Source organism: Rutilus rutilus, assembly GCF_951802725.1.
Source record: "Rutilus rutilus genome assembly, chromosome: 20".
Taxonomy (NCBI): domain Eukaryota; kingdom Metazoa; phylum Chordata; class Actinopteri; order Cypriniformes; family Leuciscidae; genus Rutilus; species Rutilus rutilus.
The window spans coordinates 27,076,018-27,088,042 of NC_140225.1; the positions used below are offsets into that span (position 1 = coordinate 27,076,018).

The window sequence follows — 12,025 nt, forward strand, 5'->3', positions numbered from 1 at the left end:
CTCCCAGGATCACAACCTCCCAAGGGCAGAGTCTTTCCACTGTCACAACCCGAAGCAGAAGCTATGAAATCCTACATTCAGGAGGAACTCGCCAAAGGTTTCATCCGTCCCTCCTCGTCACCCGCATCAGCAGGCTTCTTCTTTGTCAAGAAGAAAGATGGAGGTCTTCGTCCCTGTATCGACTATCGATCTCTCAACGACATCACGACCAAGTTCCGTTATCCTCTACCACTCGTCCCGGCTGCTCTCGAACCACTCAGACAAGCAAGATATTTCACCAAACTGGACCTTCGTTGTGCCTATAATCTCATTCGCATTCGTGAAGGGGACGAGTGGAAGACTGCATTCTCCACCACGACGGGGCACAACGAATATCTTGTTATGCCATTCGGCCTGTCCAATAGTCCTTCCGTGTTTCAGGCTTTCATCAATGATGTTTTCAGAGACATGCTGAACCAAGGGGTAATTGTTTACATTGATGACATCCTGATTTACTCCGAAACTTATGAGGAGCATGTTAAACACGTCAGAGCAGTCCTGAAACGTCTCATTCAACACCAACTGTACGCCAAGGCAGAGAAGTGCGAGTTCCACCAGGAGACCATCTCCTTTCTCGGGTATGTGATTAGCTCTGGAGGGGTTGCCATGGACGAGAGGAAGGTACAGGCGGTAGTTCACTGGTCCCAACCAACCACTCTCAAGGAACTACAACGCTTCTTAGGATTTGCCAATTTCTATCGGCGGTTCATCCGTAACTTCAGCAGTATCGCTGCCCCTATGACATCCATGATCAAAAAGGGAATCCAACGTCTAACCTGGTCTTCAGCAGCTATAGCAGCGTTCCGTTCACTAAGAGAGAAATTCACAACCGCTCCCATCCTGCACCATCCCGATCCCGAACGTGAATTCGTAGTGGAAGTAGATGCTTCCAGCACAGGCATTGGGGCAGTGCTTTCACAACGCCAGGGTGAACCTCCCAAACTTTTCCCCTGTGCGTTCTTCTCCCGTAAACTGAACTCCACCGAACAGAATTATGACGTTGGCAACCGCGAACTTCTCGCAATGAAGGCAGCATTCGAGGAGTGGCGTCACTGGCTGGAGGGGGCTAAACATCCGTTCACTGTTCTCACTGATCATCGTAACCTAGAGTATCTGAAATCAGCCAAACGACTCAACCATCGACAAGCCAGATGGTCACTCTTTTTCACCAGGTTCGATTTCAAAGTTACGTATCGTCCAGGCTCTCAAAATACTAAGGCGGATGCTCTCTCTCGACTTCATGAGTCGGACCTCCTATCGCCAGATCAAGAACCCATCATCCCATCCACTATCATTCTCGCACCTGTTCAGTGGGACATACTAACCGAAATCGCAGAAGCCCAGGTCACCGAGCCACCACCGGCCGAGACCCCACCAAACCTCACGTACGTTCCACAGGCCCTAAGACAGAGAGTTATGCAAATGGTACACAATAACCCTAGTTCCGGTCATCCAGGTATAACGGCTACAGTGCAACTCCTCAACAATAAGTTCTGGTGGTCTTCTATACGATCGGACACCATCACGTTCATTCAGAATTGCACCGTCTGCAATACCTCCAAATCTCCGCGTCAATTACCTGCCGGCCTTCTTCATCCATTACCCATCCCACAAAGACCATGGTCACACATCGCCATTGACTTCGTGACTGACCTACCACTCTCTCAGGGCCACACTACTGCTGCGTTCCAAACCGCATACTTCCCTACTATTTAGTATGGGAAAAAGAGTAGGCGAGCGAAAAAGTATGTACGAATCCAAAAGAGTAGGCGAGAATTACCTGGGTGACGTACGAATTATCGCGAGATTCGGACTTAAGTGCGTTCCAATATGCCTACTTTCCTACTATATAGTAGGCGAAAACAGTACGTGAAGGAAGCAGTACGTTCGAAACATCAGTATTCATGAAAGAGTAGGCGAGAAGTTCCCGGATGGCTTACTGCTTTCGGCCAGATTTTCGAGTGCTCGACCGATGGATACTCTTCTATCCCAGGAGGCCACGCGAGAGGATACGTCATTATCAAACAGCGCAGAGATCGGCGACGCGGGTGCTTTCAAATGTGAGTAAACACGGTTCCTTTTGTTAAAATTGCATGTGTTGAACTACTGTAGAGTAAACTGTTGAATTGTTGAAGGTGTAAAGACGTTACACAGTGTAGTATAGTTGTGATTTTGCTGTAAAAACACGTTTTATTATGTATAACGTTAGCTAACAGGGGAGCTCCAGTAAGGACACGTAAGTTACGTCTCTAAAGTGGATTTACATAAACAAACCATACATCAAAGACGCTTATTTTAAATGTCTATTAACTCTATTTACATCTGACAGGAAAATCTTGAAATATCACAACATGAAATAGACATCTGAGTGAAATGTGTGCTATTATGTAGAACAAATCTATAAAGTAACTAACGTTAAACATAAGTTATCTATTTTATTTGTCCATTACTGTTGATAAATTGAGGAACATTTATGTTGGATAAAAAGTTAAAACAACCTCAACATGTAAATGTAGTGTTGAGTTAATAAATCACAGAGGTAACGTGGATCTGGTCTGGATGTTATAGGGTCAGATGAACAGATGTGTGTTTATCCGGTGGAGAGTTGCTCATGAAGGCTTTGAGTGAGTATACTACAGAAATGAATAACAACAACTATTTCAATATTAAGTTGTAGTTTATTTTAATTATTGTAATTTCAAACAGAGCAATTACAGCGCTTTTCTGATTCTTGATTTCTGTGCATTTGCTGCAGAGCTTTTGTGGAGCAGGACCTGCAAAGAAAGATGATGGCGGCATTTGTGAAAAAAAAGCGTTTTTGTCTTCTAAATAATACTGAAATCAAATGACATTGTGTGGTTAAAATTACTGCTTTTGTGTTATGTTTGTGTATTTTGTAGGATCTGAAATGTCAGCAGGCTGGTGTAAGCGCTGAGGATGAAGAGCCCAGAGCTGAATCCTAGAGATGGTCCCTACATCACTCCACTTGCCTCAGATTGTGAAGCACAACACATCACACAACAACCTCAGGCACGGCTCAGCTCTGACGGTCAGCTGATTCATCAGAATAAAGCTGCAGAATGGGAACTGCTGTGTTGAGATGGCAGAAGGATGTGGGGTTCAGTGCCTGTAGCCTACATACATGATTGTAGTTTGAATAAAGCTTTGTTTCATGTGTTGACTTGTGCATTTGTTTATTGTGTGATGGTGACTTTAATTCATTCTTTTACTAATTTATTAATATTTCTCATTGTTGTCAGTAAATAAAATATAATTATTTAATTAATGTTTTATTTAATTGTTTGAAAGAAAATGTAGATATGTTCATTATATACACATCTAGAGTGTATTCAATCATGCATAGCTCTGTCATATGACATACATTACAATTTGTTTGTTTTATTGAATTATATAATTTTCAGTAAAAAGTCATATAATTAAGTATTGGTCAGCATTTATCGTTGTTATTATTGTATATTTTGGGGTGGGATAGAAATGCAATTCATTCTGAGGTAATATTAATTTTTAATATTAATGATACTTACATTTTTCGAATATAAAATCAACAGTTTTCTCCAAAGGCGAATCTTCACACAGCTGCCCTTTGTGCAGACATTACAAACGCTGAGGAAACCCGTTCTAGGTAGGGCTGTCGAGTTACTGATGTTATGAGATCTGTAAAAAATCTCATTATGTATGTAAACCCATAATATATATATATATATATATATATATAATGGGTTTGCATACATAATATGAGATTTTTTACACAGGAAAAAAGAACCTGGTTGAATATCTTAATATATATTTTCTTAAATAATTCATTATAATACATTTAAAAAAAAGCATTTTTTGTTATTTATAGGCCTGAGAGATGAAACGACAGTTAAATTCAACAAGAAAAAGAGGAAAAAATAAAGCAGTTAGCCACTTTTGCTTGTGGATGAAAATATTTGGATATAAAAAATTAACAACATATTCAAGAGATGACAATTTTGGGATTTCGTAATAAAAATAAATAACATCGTTAAGGATAAAACGGTAGTTCACATTAGTAGGGTTAAATATAAGAACTTTAATCAACCCTAAATGTATTCACAAAATAAATGGGCAGCAGTTTCTTCAAAAAGACCACAAAATGAGCAAGTTTAATCAATATCAAGATTTACGGATAGATGAATTAAACGTGTCCGTTCGAATCTTTTAAGTTGTTGCGCTTGTGATAACGCGTAGTAGGCCTAGGTCACATGATAACGTCAACATGGCAGATGTCCGGTTCTCATTCATACTCAACGAGATTTGGCTATAAAGTACCTACTCTTTTAGCGCTCGTTAAGTAAGTACTCATTGAAATTAAGTACCTACTCATTGAGTATGCGGTTTGGAATGCAGCCTACCATTCTCACGGTAATTGATCGCTTCTCTAAAGCCTGCAGACTGATACCTCTTCCCAAACTCCCCACTGCCCTGGAAACTGCTGAAGTTCTCTGCAATAATGTATTTAGATTCTATGGTCTACCGGAGGATGTAGTCTCCGATCGGGGTCCGCAGTTCACCTCCCGAGTCTGGTCCGCTTTCTGTCAGCTACTGAACATTAATGTCAGCCTAACCTCCGGGTACCATCCTGAAGCCAACGGTCAAGTGGAAAGATTAAATCAGGAACTCACCCGCTTCCTTCGCTCATATTGCCAGAAGAATCAGTCCGACTGGAGTCGCTATTTGCTATGGGCCGAGTATGCTCAAAATTCACTCTGCAAGCCATCTACAGGTCTCACCCCCTTCCAATGCATCCTAGGTTTCCAACCCCCATTGTTTCCGTGGTCTGGAGAACCCTCGGACTTACCTGCAATTAACTCATGGTTACAACGCAGTGAGGAAACGTGGAACAATGCTCATGTCCATCTACAAAGAGCAGTTCATCGCACCAGAGAACAGGCCAATCGTCATCGGCGAACCAATCCCAACTACCAACCAGGGCAATGGGTTTGGTTGTCCACCCGTGACATACGGCTCCGGTTACCCTGCAAGAAGCTCAGTCCCAGGTACGTGGGTCCTTTCAAAATCATTAGACAAATCACTCCAGTTTCATTTAGATTAGCCTTACCTAACCATTACCGTATCTCACCCACTTTTCATGTCTCCTTGCTCAAGCCCGCTGGTGGTCCGAGTGGAGAGGAGGTCCTAGATGAGGCTGGTGACCAGAGAGCTCCTCCCATCATCATCGACGGCCAGGAGGCTTACCGGGTCCACGAAATCCTGGACTCTCGTCGTCGGGGCAGGTTCCTCCAGTACCTCGTGGACTGGGAGGGATATGGTCCAGAGGAGAGGTCCTGGATCAATGCTGTTGATGTTCTAGATCCTTCACTCACTACTGATTTCCATAGAGACCACCCGGACAAACCTGCCCCAAGACCTCGAGGAAGACCCCGGCGTCGTTTGCCTCCTCGCGTCAGGAGCCGCTCACAGGGGAGGGGCTCTGTCACGAATTCAGCCTCTGTGGCTCCCTCCGCTCACCACCAGAGGTCACCATCACCTGAGTACTAACTCTGTGGACTTCATTTCCCATATGCCCCGTACCTGTGACTGATTCCACTCACAGGTGTTTCCCATTGACTCACAGGTGTTTTCCATTGACTCTATACTATTTAAACTGTTCTCCCAGCTTCCTCATTGCGAAGTCTTGTCTTGCCATGCAAACATTTCTGAGCGTTTATTCCGTGTGTGATTTCCCGTGTATGACCTGGACTGTTTACTGGATTCTGATTCTTTGCCGCCTGCCTATTCTGATTCCATCTGCCTTGTCATTTGATTATCCTGTGTGTTTGCCGCCTGCCCTGATCTCCAGCCTGAACTCTGACTTTGATTCTGCCTTATCTACATTGTGTTTGAAGCCCGTGATTGAACTCTGCCTGTTAGACTTGCATTCTGTTTTAATAAAGCTGCATATGGATCCTCACGACACTGACTCCTCGTTACACTCATATTCAGAATGTCATTCTCGTATAACGCCAATGACCGCACAAATGGCCTTCCTTTGTGAAATATAGCAGACCACCTTTTTTAATTAACAATTTAAAAAAGGTGGTGTGTTATAGTCAGACAGACAGACAGACAGACAGATAGATAGATAGATTGATTCTATCTAAATTTAGGAACATAACAAGCATTACAAATCATCTCGTGTGGAGAAAAAATATTGTTTATTCTGAGCAGTATGGCAAGCCATTGGAAAGAGCAGGATAACTTGTAGGCCATAGCCAACTTGAAAGGAAAACAAATTTGCTGAGTAAAAACAGAGTTTGTGTTGTTGAATCATATTTTTTTTCAAGTACATCTTAAATATAGAGCTCATGACAAATAAAAGTTCCAGATGGACAAATTCAAATGCAAAAACCAGTGGAATAACAATATCTTAAAAGAAACGACAGAGTGGCAAACTTTGAAGTAGGGTTAAAGTTTTAATTAGTTGTAAAGCTTGAAGTGTAAATCTTGTTCTCATACACAGATATGGCCTATTTATGAATGAAATTCATGCATTTGTTTGTCATTTAAACTGATTCAAACAGGTAAAGAGACTAGAAAAGACTTATTATCCTGTCGGGTCCGTGTACTTTTTGGTCATTTCATTTCCTGTTTGGAATGGAATAACGAGAAATGAAAACCAGCTCGTTTATTCGTTTTTTAGATTAGTTTAAAAAACGAAAAATGAGATTTTGGCTCGATTTTTCATTTTTCGTTTGTGGTTTACAAATCGGTTTATGGGTTCAATATTTCATTTGCACACGTGGGCGGTGCTGAAACGCCCCTTTCATCTGATTGGTCATACTATATCAAACCGCTCCGCCTTCAGTAAGCTACGAGCTTTTCTTTCTGTCAGGCAGAATAAGAGTCAGTACAAACGCACTTTAATAAAATAATGTCTGAAACCACCACTCACTGTTAACTACGCACAATATTTGAAGCAGACTATGTTGCTGGTCACGTAATTCGTGCTGCTGCGACTTGCAAGTGTGACTCCATTAATGTGAGCCACAGTAAATGACAGATTATTTCAGCATGATGTATTTCCCATTGATAAATACAGTGCAAATAGTTCAAATATCTCTTTGGATAAAAGGGAAGTGGAAATAAAAATCAATAATAGGCTGAACTGTACCATGATATGTCCGTAACATTTACCACTCTCGTCTTTTATTTACATCAGAAGGCCGGTAGGCGTGTGTGACGTAGGGGAGCGCGGGGCACAACCTAACGCGGGGTTAGTTGTAACACGCTTGTTTTAAATACTTCCGCTCATGCTTGGATGACGAAACTTTGTTTATTTACTAGTTGCCATATCAACACTATATATATAAAAAAAAATCCGTGTTACGTGTAACGAATTACATGAGCAGCAACATAGTCTGCTTCAAATATTGTGCATAGTTAACAGTGAGTGGTGGTTTCAGACATCATTTTATTATAGTGTAGCCTATGATTTGTCTATATTCTGCCTGACAGAAAGAAAAGCTTGTAGCTTACTGAAGGCGGAGCATTTTGACCAATCAGATGAAAGGGGCGTTTCAGCGCCGCCCACGTGTGCAAATGAAATATCGAACCCATAAACCGATTTGTAAACCACAAACGAAAAATGAAAAATCGAGCCAAAATCTCATTTTTCGTTTTTTAAACTAAACTAAAAAACGAATAAACGAGCTGGTTTTCATTTCTCGTTATTCCATTCCAAACAGGAAATGGAATGATCAAAAAGTACACGGACCTAACTCAATCCCATGTTCATTAAAGAGACAACATGTGTGTTGTTGCTTGTATTGCACAAACGATCTAACGTTCTGCATAGAATAATAACATAGGTAATGCACTTCTTGCATTGCATTGCACTGCACACCAGAACTAACGCATTACCATGTACATTATAGAGGGTCGGTCCGTGTAACGCTTTGCAGTTCTTTGTTCAATTTGAAATTTAATAATCAGAAATGAGAAAACGGCCCCTTTATTCGTTTTTTCGTTTTTTCAAAAAAATGAAAAAACGAGATTTCGGCTTGATTATTCGTTTTTTGGTTCACAGGCAAAAAAACGAATAAATGACTTCAAAATTCGTTTTCCACATCTGGGCGGCCTGACACGCCCGCTTCCGCCGATTGGTCAAGCAAGTCTGATCATGTGACGTCATCAGTTGTCGCTCTGGTCAGGTCTGTTCAACAAAATAATAGTCCTCTACTATGGCTACATATTCTTAAACTGTACAGGGCAGGTCCTATTGGGCTTTCTTCTGTGCAACTTTACACGTTTCACAGAAATCATTACATCAGAAATATTAATTATTAGTCTGCCACCAGCCTGTTTTATTTAGCTGTGCGGAGTTAAATCTGTGTGGTGAAGCTGCGCTTGACAGCGCCGAGTGGGAGAGGCTCACTGACCAATGTTCAGTCAGCAGTCAGAACTTTTCTTTTAGACGCTCCGTTTTGCCACGGGATTGTGATTGCAAATACTGTAATGCCAATCGGCTGAGGGTGGGTACCGATGATGGTGAAATACATTTTTACTGAAACTGTAATCATATCCGCGACCCGCGAGGATGAGACAGATGATGTATGTAATATTTAAAAACACTTTACAGTGTGATGGAAATAAACTTTTCTTAAAGCGTCTTGTATACTGTAATAGACAATTGACCTGCAGAATGATGAGTTTTTTTTGTGAGAAAAACATTGCGAGCAAATGTCGAATTGTTGTTTAAAATATAAATCAACAACGTAAGAGGCTTTAGGCTGTCTGATGAACTCTGTATATGAACAAAAACACAGCTTTGCAGTATAGGTGGCACAGAAGCAGCATCTGACCCTGCATTTAGATGTACATTACACACTGTCTAATGCAGCTCAAAGGAGGCACTGTGAATTTGCATAGCAATTTCATTCTAAGCGGCCATTAAATGTGAAGTGACAACATGAAACACTACTTTCAATATATAAAAAAGCAAGTCAGCCTGATAATGATTGAATACCAATTTACTCATTTAGGCTCACAATAAGCAGATTACAATTATACCATGAATTTTTTTTTATATAGGCTATATATGTGTGTGTGTGTGTGTGTGTGTGTGTGTGTGTGTGTGTGTGTGTGTGTGTATATGTGTGTAAAGGTATGTCACTTACTGGTGGAACCCAAACAGAAGTCCAGTTCTGGCTGTATAATCAAACAATAAAAACGAGAAACAATGCATGCCATCAAGAACATTTATTGATTCCACAGGAACTTGATCCAGTTTCCCCCATTTTTACTAATAACTACTTTGTGTTAATTCAGAGGACAGTAAGGCAAACTATTAAGCATGAACTCGAACAGGATCAATTAAGATTTTCAAAGCATTTTGGAACTCTTCTTGGTGGAAATTGACAGCACGTTCAAAAAGAGATGAAATGTCAGGATACTGCATAGAAAACGTATTGAGTTCAATTGCCTTTGCAATATTTTGCACTTATATATTTTTGTATACATTTTATAGTTTTCAGATGATTTGATATAATTTAATTGATTAGTTTGTTAAATACACATACTTTATGTTTGATTATTGTATTATATTTAATACAATATCTCTTCAGTTTAAACCATAAACGCATGCTCTCCATTCAAGTGGACATCTGAAAATCTCTTTGAAAAATTTGTAAAATGAAAAATAAAAAATAAAATCTTGTTTTCCATGCCCTAAGAGCAATAAAAACACATAGGAAAAAAAATCCTGACTGAGGTTATCATAATTCATGCATGAAATGGTTAAACACTTTTTTTATTTATGTTTTTGTTAACATAAGTTATCTTGCGCCTTTAATTGCCTCCGCTATCGTCCTGTCAATCACCTGTCTCATTCTCGCGGGTCGCGGCTATCATATGATTACAGTTTCAGTAAAAATGTATTTCACCATCATCGGTACCCACCCTCAGCCGATTGGCATTACAGTATTTGCAACCACCATCCCGTGGCAAAACAGAGCGTCTAAAAGAAAAGTTCTGACTGCTGACTGAACATTGGTCAGTGAGCCTCTCCCGCTCGGCGCTGTCAAGCGCAGCTTCACCACACAGATTTAACTCCGCACAGCTAAATAAAACAGGCTGGTGGCAGACTAATAATTAATATTTCTGATGTAAATATTTCTGTGAAACGTGTAAAGTTGCACAGAAGAAAGCCCAATAGGACCTGCCCTGTACAGTTTAAGAATCTGTAGCCATAGTAGAGGACTATTATTTTGTTGAACAGACCTGACCAGGGGTGCGTTCTCCGATAACGTTGTCTCTTAGCGCGCTACGAAGACTCAAAAGGTACACCTTAACTACAGGTATACATTTCCTATGTGTGTTCTCCGAACTATACCTTAGGATGTTGCTTAAGGTTAACCTTCTTAAGTTCGACCTTAGCAGGTGCTGTCCATGATGGAGGTGCTGAATAGGTTGAAATCGATGCCTCGATGATCGATTGTGCGCTCTTTCCTTCACAGCGGTATAGGTAAAGTATTGAGAAAACAATGTTCTTTAAGCGTTTTAGAAATAGTACAAACTGCATTTATCGGGGCTCATTGAAATATGTACATGCAGAAATGAATATGAGTATGTGTTTATAATTTAGCAAGTGTGCAATCCCAAACCCTCACGGCCATAAGTGTGTTAATGTTCTCCACAACGTATGCTGATTATCCACCAGCCATGTAGTTGACATACACTAACTGGCTCCGCGGACGGCGCCGTCTTTGATTTAAAACAAGTACTCGCTGTCTTGCTGCCATAGCTATAAAGTTTGTGTAAACTCATCTTTCTTTATATAGACTCCTAAGCCTTTTCTGTCAAATGATTCGCCAGCTGATGTGCCTTAGGATAGTAATTAAAAAAGCTAACAACCATTAGTGTATGGAAACTTTATTAATGAAAACACTATACACTGGGTGTGCTATAACAACTTAAGTAGCCTATTTTATGTGTAAAATTTTAAAGTAAAGTAAAAATGTAATTTTAATACTAAATCAGATTTTATATTAAATGTTCATATAAAATTTTCTATCCCCTGGTTTCACAGACAGGGCTTAAGACTAGTCCTAGACTAAAATGTAAGTCTGAGCTGTTTCCACTGAAATAAACTTGCACTGACTGATCTTAAAAATATATCAGTGCCTTTTTAGTTTTAAGATGCACATCGGTAATGTTTTTTTCTAAGCATGTTTATAAAAATTACTTAAATGTCCTAATTGATCTATGGTCTAATCCTGGCTTAGTCTAAGCCCTGTCTGTGAAACCGGGCCTAAGTGTAATTAAACTGCGATGTAAAAAAGCTTTTTGCGTAGTGGTGGCCACTAGCGGTATGAACCGTCAGCAGCGATAAGGTATAGCTACGAGCGCTCCAGACCAACCTTACGAACGTATGACTTACAGAAGGTATACTTAACTAAGAAGGTTTCGGAAACCACGTATTAACGATAAGGTACTTCTTAAGGTACAACTTAAGAACGACGTAGCGTTAAGGTAGTTTCGGAGAACGCACCCTTTTATGGGTAGGTCATATACGGACATCTAATGTTACAGACATATTATCATGGTACAGTTCAGCCTATTATTGATTTTTATTTCCACACCCTTTTATCCAAAGAGATGGAACTATTTGCACTGTATTTATCAATGGGAAATACATCATGCTTAAATAATCTGTCATAGGCTATAGGCCTACTGTGGCTCACATTATTGGGGTCGCTTGCAAGTCGCAGAAGCACGAATTACGTGACCAGCAACATATTTCTGCTTCAAATATTGAGCGTAGTTAACAGTGAGTGGTGGTTTCAGACATTATTTTATTAAAGTGCATTTGTCAGTGCCGCACTCGTACTTACTCTTATTCTGCCTGACAGAAAGAAAAGCTTATAGTTTACTGAAGGCGGAGCATTTTGACCAATCAGATGAAAGGGGCGTTTCAGCGCCGCCCACGTGTGCAAATGAAATA

General features: G+C 40.3%; 1 long non-coding RNA gene across 1 annotated transcript; it reads left to right on the top strand.

The window, feature by feature from the left end:
• The first annotated feature begins 1,732 nt into the window (after positions 1-1,732).
• Positions 1,733-3,152, top strand: LOC311280127. The gene is made up of 3 exons (XR_014625640.1): positions 1,733-2,099; positions 2,608-2,663; positions 2,795-3,152. It is a non-coding gene; the product is annotated as an uncharacterized lncRNA (long non-coding RNA).
• The last annotated feature ends 8,873 nt before the right edge of the window (positions 3,153-12,025 follow it).